The following is a 20,645-nucleotide window of genomic DNA, read 5'->3' as shown; positions in this document are numbered from 1 at the left end:
ATTTACAGGGGCCAGTTTTTAATTGCAGCCACCCCTAGGTGCTATATGAGAGCGGTTTTGAAGGAGGGTAGGGATTTACATTATTTTACGGCTGTGGGTAGGGCGTTCCACATTGTTTTAGCATAATTGTGAAACATGTTTAGTCCCTTGTTTGAGCTGAATCTGGGTTGAACATGATTTGTGGAACTCCCTCTGGTGTTGTGGTCCTGGAATTCACTGACCTTTGGGAAGTATTTCGACTTGTACATGGGTATCTTAGTGGTGTAGTAGTGTATCTTGTAGACCAGGCCCATTGCAAGTTGCTGTACTCTGTTGTCTACTCAAGCCATCCTAGGTTGTCAAAATGGACAGGGGTAAGGTTAAGCAGTAGTCTGACCAGTTTGTTTTGTGATGCTTGTAGTCTTGTTTTTAGGGCCTTTGAGGTGCTTTGGTACCATGAGGTACAAGCATAGTCGTAGTACCCTTGAATGAGTGCTCCTGTTAGTCTTCAAGGTATTCTTGTTTACCAGTGAGGAGATCCGGTACAAGAATCTTGTTCGTTGGTTGACTTTTTTTATTACATTGGTTGCCATTATGTCACAGGATGGAACCCAGGTTGGTAATTTCATCTTTCCTTGTGACAATATTGTCACCCACTGTAACAGAGAAGCCGTTGGCCTTGCTGAGTTTGTTATTTTATCCAAGAGAGAGAGAGAACTCGCACACGAATTAGGCCCTACCTAATTCTAATACCTAATAAACTACCTAATATATGAAATGCAGAGATGCCTTGTCATTACAGTACAGATTTTTTATACCCCAAAATTGATAAAGGGTTAAGGTAGACTAGTTAGTTCAACCGAGGTCTGCTATTATGGATAATGTGCCATAGACTAATTAGACTGTATATACAGGGCAGGCAGACGTTAAATAAATGATTGGTCCAAGTGGGAAGACAATATGTTGGTTATTGTTATCCTACCTTTAAAATGGATATGGTGATCCTTATTCATTTTTTTCTCAATATACTCCTGAACTGGTTTTCTCAAGCAGCTCTTGCCCAGTTGTATCTAGTTGTAAGACTAACCCTGATTCTGAATATTATTACATTTATAGAAATTAGATTATGTTTTGCCAACAAGTTGATAATGAAATTTCTTGGTGAAGCGCGTATTATGACTTGTTTAGGACTCGAAACTCAAAGGTTAGGACTTGGGACTCGACTTGGGACTTGTCAGTCTTGACTTGGGACTTGACTCGGGACTTGCCTGTCTTGACTTGGGACTTGACTCGGGACTTGCCTGTCTTGACTTGGGACTTGACTCGGGACTTGAGTACCAAGACTTGAGACTGACTTGAGACTTGCAAAACAATGACTTGGTCCCACCTCAAGACCCTAATATGACTGTTCTACCCCCACATTGGTTAGGAGCACCATTGAGGTCATGGATCAGCTTCATACCGTCTTCTGTCTGACCTACAAGTCTAAACCATGCCTACTCTAGTTCATTGCTGGGTTAAATACTTCTCTTCTGTTCACATATGCTTACTACATGTATCTATTCTATTCACATACATGCTTACTACGTGTATCTATCCTATTCACATATGCTTACTACATGTATCTATTGCTATATGTCCGCCCATCACAAACACGCAAACTGTCTAACGCCTGTCCCCGTCTCCCTGTCTCTCTGTGAGTGGATGTCTCATGGTGATGACGAAGGTGGTGGATGTCTCATGGTGATGACGAAGGTGGTGGATGTCCCGTGGTGATGGCCAAGATGATGCAATCCTCTCTAGTCGCCCCCATACTTCAAATGGATCCGAATGGAATACATACTCATGTGCAAACGGAATATGACTGATATTTTGAGCTCCGAGCCTTGACATTTAGCCTTTATCCTATTATCATACTAGTGCTCGTTTCCCTATGCTTTCTCTTTTGTTGTTCTTAGGTCTATTCTATTTCAATATTTAAAAAAATTTCTTACTGTATGTACCCCAGTTGCTATTGCATGTACATATTTTTGTTTTATTACACATATATGTACATACATACCAACTATTTCACCTGTTTTATTGTAGATAAGATGTTTTTCGGCAGAGCATTCCAGAGTACTATTGACCTATGCCAGTGAGTTTGAGAAAATTAGATTTAGGTGGGTTTTTGTTCTGATGTTACCAGAAGCAGCCACTCTAGTGTTGTAACCATGTTCAGAAGTAATTTGCAACTGATGAGCCAAGCTAGATGGCTTACCAGTGCTGATAATGTTCTGCAGTAGCATTAGAAGACTCACCGATCATTTATTTTCAACCATTAGCCATGCCAGATGTTCATGCATAAAACTAATACTTGTATGTCCTGTATGAACAGCCTAGTGCCAGACGAGCCACTTTATTCCGAGAAACCTGCAACTTTTTCAAATCAGATGTTGTAGCTGACGACCAGGTTAGCTGGGCAGTATTCTAAGTGAGACAGAACCAAAGAATTAATAACTGATTTCATTATGGAGGGAGTGATGAAAGCAGAACATTTCCTATATATATTATATATATATATATTTCCTAAACACGTTTCGCAATTATGCCACATCAATGTGGAACGCCCTACCCAAAGCTGTAAAGGAATGTGAATCACTACCCACTTTCAAAACCACTCTCAAAGAACACCTACGGGAGACTGCAATTCGAAACTGGCCCCTGTAAATGTCCTAACCCAACCCCCTCCAATGTACAGTAAATTACCAAGTATGGTTTTGTCAATATTCCAATGTACAGTTTTGCTTGTACAGTTGTAGTGTCCCCTCCTACCCAACCCCCCCCCCCCACCCACCCAACCAACCACCTCCAATGTACAGTCCCCCCCCCCCACCCACTCAACCCCACCCCACCTACCCAACCTCCTCCAATATACAGCTTCTACGTCAAATGTATATACTCTCTTTTCTGGACTCTTTTTGTATCACAAACAGTACTGTATTTGCAAATCTGGTATGTCATAAATGTATAGATGTAGCAGTACTGTCTATGTGTATGTCATGTATGTCATATATGTTATGATGAATTGAAAATGGGGGACCCTGACGAAAGTCATTCTCTGGTCTGCATCCCCTTAACAATTGTATGTATTGAGCTGTACTGTACTGTACCCATTCTGCAATGTGTTAATAAAGTTTTCAATCAAAACCCATTCTACAATCTGTTAATAAAGTTTTCAATCAATCAATCCTAGTCATAACAATTCCTCTTCCCATTTTAATGATATTACATTTATTGACACTCAATCCATTCATAAATGTCTGTTGAGGCCCTGTTTAAGGTGTCAGTTACAGCTTTCTCAGATGTAGCTGCACTGTATAATGTTGTCATCAGCATACATAATTGTTCTAACATGTTTTACACCCAACGGTAAATCATTAGTAAAGATGGAGTATAACAAAGGCCCTAGGCAGCTTCCTTGTGGAACCCCACAGTTAATCCATTTTGAAAAGTGTGTACATGATTACAATCAAGCTCGTGTATAAAGGTATGTCAGGTATAAAGGTATGTCTGGTGTACAGCTACTGTATGTCTGGTGTCGAGCTATGTCTGGTGTACAGCTACTGTATGTCTGGTGTACAGCTACTGTATGTCTGGTGTACAGCTATGTCTGGTGTTCCATGTGGGGAAATAGGAAGTAGGGAGCACACAACATGTAAACAACAACATTCATTTTGGACCCGCCAAATATTTTTTTATGATCTTTATGATGAAGTCATTAATCAATAATTGTTTTTTTGGGGGGAAGCAATACTTTTATTTGTATCTATAGCACATTTAAATATGTTAAAAAATCTAACTTTGTAAAAATATAGAGACAAATACTTTTACATTATAGGAACAACTTTTTTTTACCCAAATGTCAGATGGACTCTTACAAATCCATGGATTTATCCATCACAATGAATGAATGAATTATTTTATTTAGAATGTTTACAAATACAAATAAATAAACAAACAAATAATTTTTCGAAAATGTTTACAAATAAACAAACTAAACGGATAGGTTTGAAGCCGAAGGCTTATAGAGCAACCTACCCCTAATTCAAAAAACAAATTCAAAAAAGTTAAAGTTTTCGAAATATAACAAACAAAAAAATAAATCAACAATCAGAAATCAACAAAAACCGATCCAGAAAAGAACAAAAAAAGTTAAAGTTTGCAAGATAAAACAAACAAATAAACAAAAAATCAACAATCAACAAAAACCGTTCCTGAAAAGAACATAAGCCAACATAGGAAAATCAAAAATTCATCTGCAATACCAGAGTTTCAGTAGAGAAAAACAGATTGTAGGTAACATTTTACTATAAGATTCTAGAACCCTGTTTTTTAACATCTTTTTAAACTTAAAAATACTCCTGCTGTTTTTTATTTCATCCGGTATATTGTTCCAGAGTTTCACTCCTTTAACTGACACAGACATACTTTTAAGTGTGGTTCGAGCTCTAAGCTGTTTCAAATTGAGTGTTCTTCTTAAATTATACGTCACCTCTCGTTCTTTAAAAAAAATGAAGTTACATGGCAGTTGATAACTTCTAGCTTTAAAAACTATCTCTGCTGTTTTAAGGTCAATTAAGTCGAGGAACTTTAATGCCCTTAGTTCAAAAAACTGTGTGTTTGTAGGATGGAGATAACTAACATTGTTCACAACCCTTATTGCCTTTTTCTGTAAGATTATAATAGGATTCAGATTCGTTTTGTATGTGTTTCCCCAAGTTTCTATACAGTAAGTTAGATATGGTAATAAAAGAGTACATAAAAATAAAAGCTGAGGTTTTGGTCTATCACGTCACCCAAAAAAGTATATTCATTTACTCTTTCAAGATGAACATTATCTATGCATGCATATCTCTACTTGAGTATCCGGATGTATTTTTTTTATTATAAATCTACAATTTACAATAAATCTTACTGTTATCTATAGCACCACAATTATTTTTATAGAAACCAAATCATATTGATATGTGTAAATATCACTTGTTATGAGCCCAAAACAGAACATGTGTCATCGGTATCGACCAAAGGTTTCATGACGGGTAGGTCTCTCGGATAATGCGTCACTCGTACTGGACAGAGGGCTGAGGGAAGACCAGAGCTTTGCCCATGGTGCTGGAGAACTCTGGGGGCCTGTTTGGTCATTTTTGATGATGGTGATAGTTTACATGCAAACTGTCCAATCAGGTAGTTGACCTCCTGAAGAATTTTGTAGACGTCTTCTCCCCTGGACAGAGAACACAGAGCAAACAATAGCTGTTCTGTATCGTTAGTGGCTTAGCTTGGCATCGCTACTGCACTATCTCGCGTACGTGCACGCGTACTGAATAAACCACAAATGTACCTCTAATACCAGTATTAGTCTGACCACACCCCTCATCAGCTTACCTTCATAAGCAGGTGTGTGGTCACCTGCTCTCCTCCTTCTCGCTTTCACCACAAGGAAGAGGTGCCTCGGTAGATCCCCACACTTGACACCATGATGGAAGAAATTGGATTAGGAACAGCTTGGGAAACAAGGATACGTTGACATCATATCTTTATTTTCTCTCTCACTATTTTCGAGAAAATACGGCGATATTGTCTTCGTACTGGAGTGTCTAGAAGATGATGATCATTCTAAAAACCCTCCACCGGTTTTCGTATTGGGAGCACGCCGCTGCATGCTTCTCAACTGCAGTTCCTTGCTGTGTTTGTTGGGGTGAAACCTGTCAGGCCACAGCTGAACTGTCGGACATGCCGCTGTTGTGAGGAGCGGTGCGTTCCAGGTTGGGTGAGTAGTGTTTGCTGGCGGGCTCCACTTGTCTGTTAGTGCTATGGGGGCTACTTGACAAAGTTTATGGAAACCGGCCCCAGGCTAGGGTCCTTTGTTTAGCCGCCTAGGCGACAGAAGGCCTTGGTCTGGCGACCATTATAGTTTTAACTAGTGGGCCGCGACCATTGACACTGGTGATCCCTGTGTGTTCTGGACGAGTGGATTCTCTCTGTCACCGTGTTAAGACCCCATCTTTCATATCCAAATGAGAGTATTCCTTCACGAGGGGATATGTGCATGTAATGTGCGATAGCGGCAGATTCATGTTCAAAGTCAGCTATACAGGCCAGTTGGTACTGTGCTGATTCCGCCGGACGTGGTAATGTCACCGTTGTGAAGCGGTGTTGACGTCTTGTTTTCTCTTTTCTCTTAAAAAGTGAGGAGGGGTTCAGAACGGCGGCCTGTCTGGGTGAGTGTTATGTCATTGTTTACATGTTCATGGCTTACGGTTAGCCGGTCAGTGGCCTGGCGCGGGGTAGCTTAGCTTCTCGCGCGCCGCCGGGAGCTCGCTTCTGATCGCGTGCGTCGTTAGATCGGCGTCTCGCGAGCGGAAGCAATAGCACCCGAACGGTTGGAGCAGCCGTTAGCTTGATGCTATTCTGTTGAACGTGCTTTGATTTTAACATGTTTTACACTCTTGACCACGACGTCATCCTTGACAGGGGATGTTCGTCGACCCTGCCTGAGCCTAGACGGGGATTGCGTCAACAAAGAGGACTGTAGCGACTGGTGGAGCGGCGACGCTGCCCGGGTCGGACAACACAGGACGGCTGTGTTCTACGGTGTCTTGTGACTGCACTTCGCTGATCTGCGTTCCGGGTAGGTACGGGGTTGGCCAGACCTCATAACACGTCTTCTGGTTTTACTTTGCTAAATGTATTGTGAATAACGGTGTTTTTTCCCAAAACGTGTGTTGTTGCAATGCATTTGGGATACGTTGCGGGTTGTGTGTGAGCTGTTTTTGTCACTGGCAGTTAGCTTCTCCGTGCAGATCGTGATGTATTGATCTGGTTGTTGTGTGAGAAACATCATGGTGTTTATGTGTACCGTGTACTCACTACTAAGGCAACTGACCTATGAAGCTATGCTTGGTGACAAGTGAGTAAAAGAATGTTCTTTCTCAGACTGTAATGACAATGAACAGTGAGTTCACACATTAACAGGTTTTCCTGTTTTAACTGGCCGTATTGAGGGTAAAATAGGAGGATTGTGTTTTTCCCCCCCGGTTCCCTGGGGACTTTATCACCTCCTATCAGACATGTTGTGCATTAATTGTGTCTTTTGTGTGGTAGGGATACGATGTGACTCTTAGCTTGATTGCTGAGGTTGTGCTAAATCTGCTGGAGAAACTTATTTCCTAAAGGGAAATTGGTTTGGTTGCTGTCATGTGTGCTTAGCAAGGCCTGTGGTCGATACTAATCAAGAATGATGTATTCTCTCATTGTGAAAAAAACGGCGTTCCTCTGTTGAGTGTTTTTGCCATTTTTTGTAGGTGATGATGGGTTGTGTGTGTCATGTGACCTACAACTGGGTTGTACTGGCCACAGAAGCACATGTGTATGTTGGACCGGGGTTCTTAGAGCCTTCTCTATTCTGTGTTTTTCCTTAGTAAAAATCAGATAGCAGGTTAGCTCATGCGCTGTGTGGAGCTGTGAAACGCTTCATAGAGCTGACTATGACTGTGTCATATTCTCTTTTTGTCGTTACGTCGTATCATGGGTGTGGGGTCGTAAAGGGGTGAACTGGTAACCTTTCCTCTCCCCATTGTTCTGTCGGTCAGGGGTACACCCCCTGTCCTTCAAGGTTCCCGTCACGTGGCGGTTCGGCACGTTACGGGGGGGGGGGGGGGGGGGGGAGGGAGTTCCTGGTCCCACGGCCTGGTATATTGGGCGTGTGCACCGCAGGAATTCCCCCGCCATAGAGTACGTCACCGTGCGCGTCTCTGTTGGTAGGACTTCCGTGTGCTGTTCAGGTCCATGTGATGGATCTGTTTTTCAGGGGGGGTGGTCAGGGCTCCTCCTCACCAAGCGCCTACTCAGGCCTTCTGTGAGTTCGGACTCCTTCTTCCATGTGAGGAAGCCTCCATCAGAGTACAGAGCCTTCCTCCTCAGATTGTCAAAGTGAGTGGACCCTCTAGAAGGGTCCTTTTCTATTGTATGTATATTCGATTCAATTCGTTTATTGAGTGTGTATGGGTTCGGTGCCTCTTCCCCGGAGGCCCTAAAACCAGTTTTTTACATGGCTCAAGGTGCAATATATTCTTTTCAATCTGTACAGCTCGCGTGGGAAGTCTCTCTGGGGATCCCCGTCTCTTTCCTATGGGAGGGTGGTGGGATGTAAAAATGTGAACATTTTTTACCCCGGCTGTGTAGACTGGGATACATACTGTTGATGCTTCCTTCTTTCTATTCCAGAAGTGTTGGAGTTAGGGAGTGTCACACCCCTCTTGTCGTTCCCCTGGGCGCCTTGGGGATTCAATGACAGGTCTAAATAGCCTGTTCATTGATGGGGGTGTGTCCCGACGCACGTATAGTGCTAGCTCGCTGTAAACAGGCGATTGACTGGCACGCCTTGGTTGCTTGTGGTTGAAACAGCGTTTTTATAAAGCAACTGAGATGGGGGTTTTTCCTCTTCCGGCGACCACATCCCATGACCTGGGTGGGTTGTCGACGGATTCTCGTTCATGTCTGGGGGATGATGACGGGATGGATCTGAACATATGTAGTGGGGTCTCACGCCCTTGGGGTGGGCCACCAGGCGCGGTTCGTCCGAACGTCTGGGTGGCGCCTTCTTTTCATGTTAAGATCAACACGCATATCTGCCCTTCTCCTGGAGTAGGCATGTCGGCGTGGTTAGGGCACGGGACTGGTTCTGGTCACGCTGGTCCAGATCAGTTGAACCCGTTGTCCGCCGGGGATGCAGATCTGCTGTTCTGGTACCCTGAGGGACTTGGGCTTTTTTCAGGGGGAAAAATGCCAGGTCGGTCTGGGTGTCACAGGGTTAAGCGCTATGGAGACCCTGGTTGGGTATGTTTTTACTCAGCACTGTCGTCATGGCTTACAGCCATGCCATTCTGTACGCGCTCGATCTCGTCGGATCTCGGCCGCTACACAGGTTGGTCCTGGTTAGTACTTGGTTGGGAGACCGCCGGGGAATACCGGGTACGGTGTGCTTAGGGGCTGGTTCTCCATTATTTTTCGCTCCTCTCTCACGCATGGCGAAGAGGGGCCTGTGGGGGTGGTTTTTTGACCTCCTCTGGTGACCCTGTGCTTCCCGTACCGCCAGGCCCGGTCCGAAGTGATGTTTGCGACCCGTAGGCCTGGGTTAACCCTTTTTGGAAACTGAAACACTTGTACTGCGGTATAGCCGGTGTATACCCGCAGGTGTGTTTTGGAGTTTTTTCTTGAGGGGTTATAGGAACAACCACCGCATTGGGTAACACCGAGGTGGTTGATTCCCTGGTGTGTTGGAGCAGTGTCAACTCCCGGGTTCACCGTTTGAGGGTGCCCCTGCACGTTCATGACGTCTGCCAATCGTGTCAGCCTTCTCTGCCTCGACCCCTCTGGGTGGGGGTTGTTAAATGGAGGCTTGGTCATGCAACACCGCCAGCTTACGCTCCTTCCGCCGGGGCGGCTGTGTTCAGCTGTCCCCTCTGGCGCCTGTCTCGTCCGCAGTCTCCAGGCTAGGGTTAACAGCCTGTTGCCTGGTTTTTCCCCGGTGCGCTGCCTGCTTCCGTTGGTTAACCTTTTTTGTGTGCTTACGGCCATGCTGACTGCCTATTCTGCAGGGTCAGTGTGCCAGGCGGTGTACTATTGGGGGGACGGGGCCCGCTCGGCTTACGGCCATACCGACCTGAACACGCCCGATCTCGTCCGATCTCGGAAGCTGGGCAGGTTCTGGCCTGGTTGGTTCCGCCTGGGAATACCAGGTGCAGTAACTGAGGGGCCTTTGTCCGAATACGCTGGCGATGTGGGGGGCGGGGCACTACGTGCCCACCTGGTGGGGTCTTGATGCTGGCATCATGGACTTCTCCGGGCCCCCATTCTAGGGAGTCCAGTCCTTTTGGTGGGTCTGGGTCTTCCTTCGTGCTCCGCTGCTACGGCCTTGCCACGGGGTTGGGTTTGCCCTTGACCCCGTGATTCTGGGGGCAGTAACGAGGTTGTTCCTCCGTTCGTTCCCGGGTGGCATGCGGGTTGTGCGTGTGTGTAGTCGTGGGGTCAAGCCACGGTCTGCTCACCCTGTGCGTTGAGTTGCTTGAGTGCCTCTTCGCACGGTCGGGTCCGTCGCCCTCCCGTGACGTCCCTAATAGGGGGGCTACCCTCCATTAGGGGGGGTCGGGGGGGCTCGGCCCTCCCTGTTCTGATGGTTTTGGGGGGCTGTCAGCGGGGTGTATTTGTCAGCCAAGTGGCTCCGCTTGGCCTCCCTTGTGCAGTAGCGATGCCAAGCTAAGCCACTAACGATACAGAACGTTAGGTTATGACTATAACCAAGTTCTGTTAGTTAGGGGCGATGCTTGGCATCGGACGGCCGCTGCAGCCCTTGTCCTCACCTTGTGGTGAAAGCTTGGGAAGGAGGAGAGCAGGTGACCACACACCTGCTTATGAAGGTAAGCTGATGAGGGGTGTGGTCAGACTAATACTGGTATTAGAGGTACATTTGTGGTTTATTCAGTACGCGTGCACGTACGCGAGATAGTGCAGTAGCGATGCCAAGCATCGCCCCTAACTAACAGAACTTGGTTATAGTCATAACCTAACGTTAAAACATCAACAACTGGGGCCGACAGTGTCTCCCGAGGGAGGTAGAGCAGTCGTCTGGTAATCTGGAGGTTCCCAGTTTGATTCCCGCTCCTCCCGGGAAGTGTGTAGAAGTGTCCTTGAGTAAGACACTTAACCCCTAATTGCTCCCGATGAGCAGGTTGGCACCTTGCATGGTTGCCTCTGCCGTTTGTGTGTGAAGTCAAAGAAGTCCTTTGTTTTGACTCAAGAGGCGAAATGGAAGGCCATTTTGGATAATCACGCAGAATCTTTACCAGTACAAACATTACAAAAACCTTTGTGAAACACTCATTTTCCGTGGGATTTTTTTAAACTTTGGACCTGTACTACATAAGACTTCAGGCTATGTTATGTTTTTCCTCTCAGCTGGAACTTAAAAACAGGCATCTGGCAACCACTAAACAGAAATGTGAGTACACAAAACTTTTACTTCAGTGTGTTCAAACCTCTGTTACTCTATTTCATTAGCACAGATTTGTCTTTATTGTGTAAGAAACGTCAGAATGTTACCTTTCAAAAGAGACCAGACTCATGCATGTGCTATAAGTATAAAGTATAATAAATCGTCACAAACACAACAAAAAATTGCCCCGTTTTTGCCTGATGCTTAACCGTTTCCCGGCCAACCACGGAGATGTCTGTGTTTCGGATCCACCGCTAGAGGGCCATCCACGGACATGTCCGTGGCAAGGTTGTTTTGGCTTTTATTCCATTTTAATAACCTACTCAATGTCACGAGCAGCACTGCAGAAGTACCCTACTCTTTGAATTCGAAAAAGTGCATTACCGGCCAGATCCTCTTAGGGGCGCTATCTCGATAATGCAGTGTTCCCTGTGGCAGAAGTTGTCTTGTTTTTTCTGGGTCTCCAATGTAGTTTTCTGCTAACATGAAGCTATGCCTGTAGCCTGTAGCACGGAATACGTTTTGGGACGCGGATTTCAGTGTGCAGTAAAGGAATGCCAATGGACATATCGATCTACCAGATGGCGATCGATAACTGGGAAATCCTTTTGGGGATCCAACCAGCCCATGGTAAGATAATTTTCACGTAAATCACATGCTGATCAGGCCTTGTTATGATAGCCATCCACCCGATCAGCGAATGTGGCTACTGAGGCTAACGCGGTTATTGGTAATCAATAATCAGAAACGACGTCCCCCGCCCCCCCCCCCCTTTCATGCATTCATGGTGGACCATCATATCGATCATATGCAGTTTGATTTTTAACTCTAGCTTCTGTAGTGCCGAAATACCATTGGATTTAACGTTACTAGCTTAGCGCCCTGTATCTCGCCTTCCAGGAAATATACTAGCCCAAATCCCATATAACGCTTATATTCAAGATGCTATCAAATGAGAAAGTATTGATGAAAAAAATATTTCTTTAAGCCATTTTGAAGGGACGGTTTATGGTCTCAATTGACAATGAGAATGGACAGATAGCAATACTATAAAGTATAGATTTAGCTCTACAAACAGCCTCACGAACTATGCAAGTCTGTTTAGAAATGCTGGCCGTCTAGAGTGATATTAGACGGATCCAAATGGCCCCGAATGTGTTAAGAGGTTAAGAGGTTAATCATAGGAAATTCCACATCACCACAGCAACCCTATCTCTAAGTAAGAAAGACTAGGACCAATCACATGTGTGTGTGAGTATTTAGTAGGGGGTTGGTATTACCTTTGGCAGTCCTTCTTCAGTTGGTCGCAGAGGGTCTGGATGAACCAGGATCCATAGGAGCTCCTATTAGGATCAGTATATCTGATGGCGACAAAACCGGAAACGACCGCCCGCGCGATCAGGAAGTTAGCTCCATCTGGCTCGCAGTCATTGTCGTCGGTCTCAAAGTGGTCCGGCTTGTAGGAGTCCAAGTAGATGTCGAAGATGGCGACCCTGTCGTCCGCCCCGTCGTCCGCCTCGAACGACGCCTCAGCCATTTTCTCTGACCTCCGACACACCTGGATGATGAAGATCTTGGGTTTTCCGGCGAGAGCGGGACAGTTATTCCCATAGAAGGGCGAGTAGATCTCGTCGTTGGGAAGGGTCTGATGGTCAACTCCCCGGACGCCCTCCTTGTTCCCGTGGCTCAGGATGCAGCAGACGAAGGCGTCCCCGTGTCTGGGGAGCTCTTTCAGCTCAACAAAGTTACCGCCGTCCCATTTTTTCAATTCGTGCTTTAGTAGATCATTTGTAAGGCTCTGGGACGGCTTCTGGGTGTTTAGGGTGAGTGGATCTAGTTTACTGACGAGCTCCAAGATTACAGACATGTCCTTTTTGGTCTTCTCTTCACCACCTTGAAGCCCAGCCAGCTGAACACCTTCGCCAGGTCCTCTACATCAGAAGAAGGGGGCAGTGCAAAGAGAACATGGAAAAAAGGAGAGGAGAGGAGAGGAGAGGAGAGGAGAGGAGAGGAGAGGAGAGGAGAGGAGAGGAGAGGAGAGGAGAGGAGAGGAGAGGAGAGGAGAGGAGAGGAGAGGAGAGGAGAGGAGAGATTATTTGTACTGTATTTTTCTTTTTTACAATTTCAGTTACCCTTTCAGGTACTGTATGAGTCTTTTAGGGGGAATGTGAATCTATACAACCATTCATTGTATTTTCTTATTTTAACTTACTCTATTATCAATCACATTCTGTATTTGTATTCTGTTAACTACTTGGACCCCAGCAAGACTAGCCGTTATTAATCTAACAGCTAATGAGGATCCTACAAAAAAATTTAAAATAAACATAAAGTCAAGGAAAGGGTGCCCACTAACTCTATCCATTTGAAAATGATATCTTGCTTTAGTTATTAGAGATGACATCTGAATGTGGTTTGATTATAATAGGGTAACTCATCATTACGTTGTTTCTCACTGTAATATGATTCTTCTCCCTAAATTTCTTCACACATTGAACATCAACGTTGCTGCGTGTTAAAAAAAAATTTCTGGACATTTGATAATTGACTTACATAAAGAGAAATAAAACAATATTATGAGAATGACTCACCGGCGTCCTTCTCAGTTCCTTTTCTTGGTTTTTCGTCTTCATTAAACCTGTTGTTGATGATCACACAGACACCTAGAGGCAAGCTGTCCATCTTGTATTTCTAGAGAGAGGTGACAGAATGAATCAAAGATGTATTTTGTCTTTCTATCTTTTTCTCCCGTCCCGCAATTGAGTCATTATGCCTATACCCTTCCTGGTCATTGCGCTGCCCTACAATCAGTGGGGAGGGTGTAGACTACCACATGTCTCCTCTGTGGGTCTGGGGAGGGTGTAGACTACCACATGTCTTCTCTGTTGGTGTCGGGAGGGTGTAGACTACCACATGTCATACGCTCACCGGCTTCCCACCCGTGAACATTGTGTTCATAGGGACGACTGACCAATGAATTAATAGAAACTGTTTAAATAATCTCCAGGGGAAAGATGATTGTCATAAACAAGGTATAAATCCGTCTCGGGGTTGAGTCAGCCAATATTTAGTACTAAACTACTACTAAATATACCAAGTAATCCGGCAGCACAAGTGGACCTTAGACTCCAATGTTTCTGAATTAAACTAAAGTTGATGTTGAACTCCAGGTGTGCTGCTGGATTCCATTGATTCTGAAACATGGGTCGTTCCTGCTCTGGCTGCACCCTGGATGAAGACCACGGCTGTGACCAGGATGAAGACCACGGCTGTGACCAGGATGAAGACCATGGCTGTGACCTGGATGAAGACCACGGCTGTGACCAGGATGAAGACCACGGCTGTGACCAGAGCACCCAATGATTATCATGCTTCAAATGTGCTTACAACCACCTGGAGTAGGGGTGGACGGTATAACCGGTATACAGTATAAACGGTATGAATTTGCGCTACGGTATGGATTTTGACTATACCTTCCAGTGGCGGCTGGTGGGTACTTCGCCACTAGGGGCGCTATACCAAACATTTTGCAAACATGTACAGTACAGTACCACGCAACAGACTCATGGCAAGACGTGAGCGATTCGACTCACGCTCACGGCAATGAATCGGCTCTTATGAACGAGTCGCTCAGCCGTTACTACAACAACACACAACCAGTCAAATAAAGTATAGTCTAGACTCTAATTCACAACTTGAAACACAATATATAAATAGAAAAGTTAGAAACAAAACTCGCCCCGTCTCCAAACACAGGCAGATCTCTCCCTCTCTCCTTCTCTCTCTCACACACAGCGCGACGTGGAATCGATTCGTTACACAATCAGACCTATTATATACCAAGAATAACTTCAGTATGAGTACAGGGCTGTACACATATTTTGCATATTGTTAAACGAGCCAAGGCTAGCTATTAAACTATCGATATGAATCGAAAATCTGGGACCCTGATGTAAACAAGACAAACGTCTTTCTCTGGTCTGCATCCCCTTAACAATTGTGTGTATTGAGCCGTACTGTATTGTACCCATTCTGCAATCTGTTAATAAAGTTCTCATTCATTCATTCATTCATTCAAACATAGACGATATTGAACAAGCCATAATCCACGTATTTTCAATCCGAGAGAGCTGCAGTAGTTAAATCAATGAGCCATCGACATAGTCAGTGTGGGTAACGTTATTATTGCATCCAAGATTGATACACGGCTGGCTAGGCAGTTGGTAGTCATAGTCTTGTGTTATAAAATAAATAAACAATCAGCAATGTCTCGCTTCATGAATGGCCAGCAGTAGCCTAACAGTACTGCTCCTAAAAAAAACTATTCACAAACGTTAACCAATACACACAATTGTTAAGGGGATGCAGACCAGAGAAAGACTTTCGTCTTGTTTACATCAGGTTCCCCCATTTTCAATTCATCATAACATATATGACATACAGGTAGACAGTACTGCTACATCTATACATTTATGACATACCAGATTTGCAAATACAGTACTGTTTGTGATACAAAAATAGTCCAGAAAAGAGAGTATATATACATTTGACGTAGAAACATGTCAATTTAAACTGGAGGACTGGAAACTGACTATTTAGGCAGGCTAATCTTTTTTGATGATGTTGTCTTTGCATGTAGGCAGACATGCTGTGTGTAGGGGGAAGAGGCTATATTATTATAGGGTGTGTAAATCACTGAATGAACCAGCCGGAACATGACTGTCACTTGGCATTTTCCAGTAGCAGTTGGGTCACCAACCCTGGCCATTGAATCCTACATATTGTAGGCTATGAAATTATCTGGAGGTATTGGACTTTCTATTGATTGATTGAATTAACAGATTGCAGAATGGGTACAGACTAGTACAGTACGGCTCAATACATACAATTGTTAAGGGGATGCAGACCAGAGAAAGACTTTCGTCTTGTTTACATCAGGGTCCCCCATTTTCAATTCATCATAACATATACACCTACACGACATATACTGTCTATTTGAGCCAATAACTTAAGTGCGAGACCTACATGGCCGACTCCCTTCGCTTACCAAGGTGGAAACTGAAGTGTACAAGGCGGCTATTCAGGTACTGTAGCTGACAAGGTAGATCTGTAATGAATAGCCTATTATATTATTGGCTGATCTGAAAAGAGCCCACATAGAAAATGATGGCGAACTCGCTGTAAAAATCGTAGATAACTTAATTTTAGACTACGACTTAATGATCTAACACAAACAGAATGTGTGGCGGAAATTAATACCAAAACAAGTACGACTCACCAATAAAAAAAAAAAATCCAAAAGTCCCAAGAGAGAAGGAAACACTGGCTGCGATATGCGAAAGTAAACGACACTTATTAACTTATAAGTCCAATCACACACAGTCCAAATACAAACACACAAAAGCTAGCGTATAGTTTGTCCTTTCTTCTTCTTCTTCTTCTTCTATTTGGTGTTTTACGGCGGACGGGCACCAAAATTGGGCCATTTACCGCCACCTACCGACCCGGAAATCGGGCCAGTCTTCCATTCTCCCCTCTTCTTTTTCTTTTTTTTTTCAACGGTTCAATGTCAGATCGCGACCAAATCCATTCAACCCCCTAACACACCAAAAAAAAAAAAAAAAAACATCACCACCCTATCCAACCTAATCTATGAGTCACTCATTGCCTCCTGCGGCTGACTCTGGCCTTCCTGAACACTCACCTCCCCCTTCCCTAACTCTCTTACTTGATCACTCACAACAACCTTCTTCCCTGACTTCCCTAACTCCCTCGTTACTTGCCCCATTGTCAACCCCTTCATACCCATGTCTAGTACTGCCGCCTCAACTACTAATCTTAACCTCTCTGTCCTACTGCTAACCATCACTATAGTATTCACTACTCTCGTCACAAATGCCACTATCTCCAACTTCACCCCCCACACCCTCTCTTTCTCCTCTTGTACTTCCTCTACCGACAAATGCCCTTTTCTAAACCCCTTATCCACACCTTGCTTCCCCTGATCCTCCTGCACTACCCTTACTGCCAAATGCCCTTCTCCTTCCTCACCTTGCTTTCCCTGACCTAACTTCCTAACTGCCTCCGCATACGAAATCCTATCATCCCTTCTCACTCTCTGAACCTCAACCTCCCTCCTCATCACCTCACAACCCCTAAACGCTACACTATGCTCCCCACCACAACTACAACACTTCAGCTTCACTCCCTCTCCACACTTCCCATATTCATGTTCCCCTCCACACCTAGCACACCTCTGTCCCTTCTTACAAGAAACAGCTACATGGCCAAATTCCTGACACCTATAACACCTAAGAGGACTCTGAACAAATTCCCTAACCCTAAACAACCTACACCCTACAAACACTACACTAGGAACAACCTTACCCTCAAACTTAATCACTACCGTCTTCGTCTCTACCCTATCTGCTCCCCTCTTCATCCTTTCTGCACCCTTAACCAGGGTGCGATCCACGAGGGGAGCTCAGTGAGCCATGGCTCCCTTAGATCAGACATCAGCTCACCTGAATACATGATTTGTGAATCTTTGGGGGGTCTCTAAATTACTGAAAATAAATGCTACTTTTGCCATGCATTTCAAATTTTTCTGTACTTTTCTATATCGTCATCATCGTGTATAATAATAAAATTAGGCTATTTTGATGTATAAATGATTTCCGCAAAAATTCACCGTAATAGACAATAGGTTGCGGGCGGCACTGCAGATATACCCTACTCGTAATACGCATGGAACATGCATGCTATTCTTGCGTTCACCATTCGGAGCGTGGCGGCGCTGCACTGCAGTCTGCACTCTGCAGGCACAAATAGACGCATCCAGGATAATGTCGAAAGTTTTTCTAACCAATTTTGATTTTACAAAGAAGACGAAGCAACTTGCTGCGGGGACTACTTCTGTGACATGCAGATTTTGAGAATTGGGCAGACGGACCATCAGGACAGGTCGGTGGCGATAATGTTGCATTTTTTTTACTACTGGCAGTGGTGCAGTGGCAAATTGACGCGCATGCACAGGTTTTTTTGGCTGCTCTCGTCCTGCAGCTGGATACTATTGCCTCACAGCGCGGCCGTCAGCGCGCGGCCCAGAGAGCGCCGCTGGCTCTGCGGCTCTGCAGCTGCATGCTTCTCCGGGAGTCCGGTTGGATAATGCCATGTAAAAAGCGATTGCGCGTACTTCAGCCTCAGTGAGTGAGGTATCACGGCGTTATACCGAGTGATACCAGCACTGCAACACTGACTACTGGAGATGAGGAGTGACTTTTAATAAAACTGCAAGAAAAACAAATGTAATTCTCTCCGCGGCAGTGAGCTGGAGTCTCTCTCTCTCTCTCCGCGGCAGTGCAGTGAGCTGGACTCTCTCTCTCTTTCTCTCTCTCTTGCGGGCGTCTCTCAAGTTCAAGTTCAAGTTCAAGTTCTTTAATAGTTGTCATACAGAAGTACAGAATACTTTCATACAAAATGCTTCTTACTGTTACGCTCCAGAGACTGTGCTAGACAAGATAGTATCAAATAACATAATAACATAATATAGCATGAATTTAGAAGAAGAAAAGGAAGAAAATGAGGTCACAGTGTTCGGTATAGACATATGTACAATGTTCTGAGTTACCATATAATATACAATACACAATACTATGCAGTGTACTAATGTACAGTACTATCTAGTGCAAAGCAGAAATGGGATGAGGTACAATTTTAGGTACAATTTACAGTAAGGTGTACGAGTTGTAGTGCAATCCTTCATCCATAAATATAAAGTGTGGGGAGTGGGTGCTACAGTGTGTTTGTTTAAAGTGGGTGTGTGCTATAAGTGTGTGGAGTGGGTGCTACAGTGTGTTTGTTTAAAGTGAGTGTGTGCGTGTGGATGTGTGTGCTATGTGGTTGTTGTTGTGTAGTGTTCATTCATTGTTCGTTTAGCAGCCTGATGGCCTGGGGATAGAAGCTTCTTCTGAGTCTTTCTGTGCTCGCCTTGAGACTCCTGTATTGCTTGCCTGACCGCAGCAGTTCAAAGAGGCAGTTGTTCGGGTGACTGGAGTCTTTAATGATTCTCTTAGCCTTGCCCTTGCAACGCTTGTAGTAAATGTTCTGGAGGGTGGGGAGCCCCCCTCCAATTGTGCGTTCGGCTGAACATGTCACTCTTTGTAGTCTGCTTTGGTCTTGTGCAGTGCTATTCCCAAACCAGGAGGTGATGTTGCCGGTCAAGATGCTCTCTATTGTACATGAGTAGAAGTTCTTAAGGATCTTCTGGCTGACTTGGAACTTCCTTAGGCGCCTGAGGAAGTAGAGGCGTTGTCGTGCCTTCTTCACAACACTGTTAATGTGTGTGGTCCATGTCAAGTCCTCGGATATGTAGGCTCCGAGGTACTTAAAGCTGTTGACTCTCTCAACCGGTGCCCCGTCGATGCTGAGGGGGCTGTAGTCCTTGACCCCCGACCTCCTGAAGTCCACAATCATCTCCTTTGTTTTGCTGACGTTCAGGGAGAGGCTGTTTTCCTGGCACCATCCCGCCAGGACCTTGACCTCTTCCAGGTAGGCCCTCTCGTCGTTGGCAGAGATCAGGCCCACCACCACTGTCGTCAGCAAATTTGACGATTGTATTGCTACTCCGCTGAGCCACACAGTCGTGTGTGTACAGGGAGTAGAGGAGGGGACTCAGAACACAGCCCTGGGGGGCCCCTATGTTGAGGGTGATGGATGAGGAGGTGCAGTTGCCTGCTCTCACCACCTGGGGTCTGCCAGTCAGGAAGTCCAAGACCCACTGGCAGAGGTCATAGCCCAAGCCCAGGTCCCTGAGCTTGGCTATGAGTATGGAGGGGACTATGGTATTGAATGCCGAGCTGTAGTCGATGAATAGCATTCTCACATAGTTCCCCTGCCTCTTGTCCAGGTGTGATGCTGCTGTGTGCAGCACATGGGATATGGCGTCCTCCGTGGACCTGTTGGGGCGGTATGCAAATTGCAGGGGGTCCATGTTGATGGGGAGGGAGGAGCAGATGTAGCCCTTTACTAGCTTCTCAAAGCACTTCATGGCTATGGAGGTGAGAGCTACAGGGCGGTAGTCGTTGAGGCAAGCAGGCTCTCTCTCTCTTTCCGCGGGCGTCTCTCTCTCTCTCTCGCGGGCGTCTCTCTCTCTCCCCCCCCCCCCCCCCCTCTCTCTCTCTCTCTCTCTCTCTCTCTCTCTCTCCGCGGGCGTCTCTCTCTCTCTCTCTCTCTCTCTCTCACGGCAGTTGCGAGACTTAGGGAAGCGCTTTGAGATTTTTTTTTGCGCCTGACCAACCCCCCCCCCCCCCCCCCGCTCCCCCAAAGATCCTGATATGGATCGCACACTGCCCTTAACTATGCCATTACGCCCGTCCTTCCCTAGCCCTTCCACCAGCTGCTCCACGCTAACCTCAACCGGTACCCCAGCTATCACCCCCTTACATCCCCCCTCCCCAGTGTTGCAGTGGCAAATTGACAGTAGGTCAAACGCTCCACGCGCGTGCACGTGCGCGCGTGCGCGCGCATGCACAGTTTTTTTTGGCTGCTCTCGTCCTGCAGCTGGATACTATTGCCTCACAGCGCGGCCGTCAGCGCGCGGCCCAGAGAGCGCCGCTGGCTCTGCGGCTCT

This window comes from Notolepis coatsorum (assembly GCF_963971535.1).
Source record: "Notolepis coatsorum genome assembly, chromosome: 4".
Taxonomy (NCBI): Eukaryota; Metazoa; Chordata; class Actinopteri; order Aulopiformes; family Paralepididae; genus Notolepis; species Notolepis coatsorum.
The sequence above is the reverse complement of the archived record's forward strand: the minus strand, read 5'-3'. Positions refer to the sequence as shown.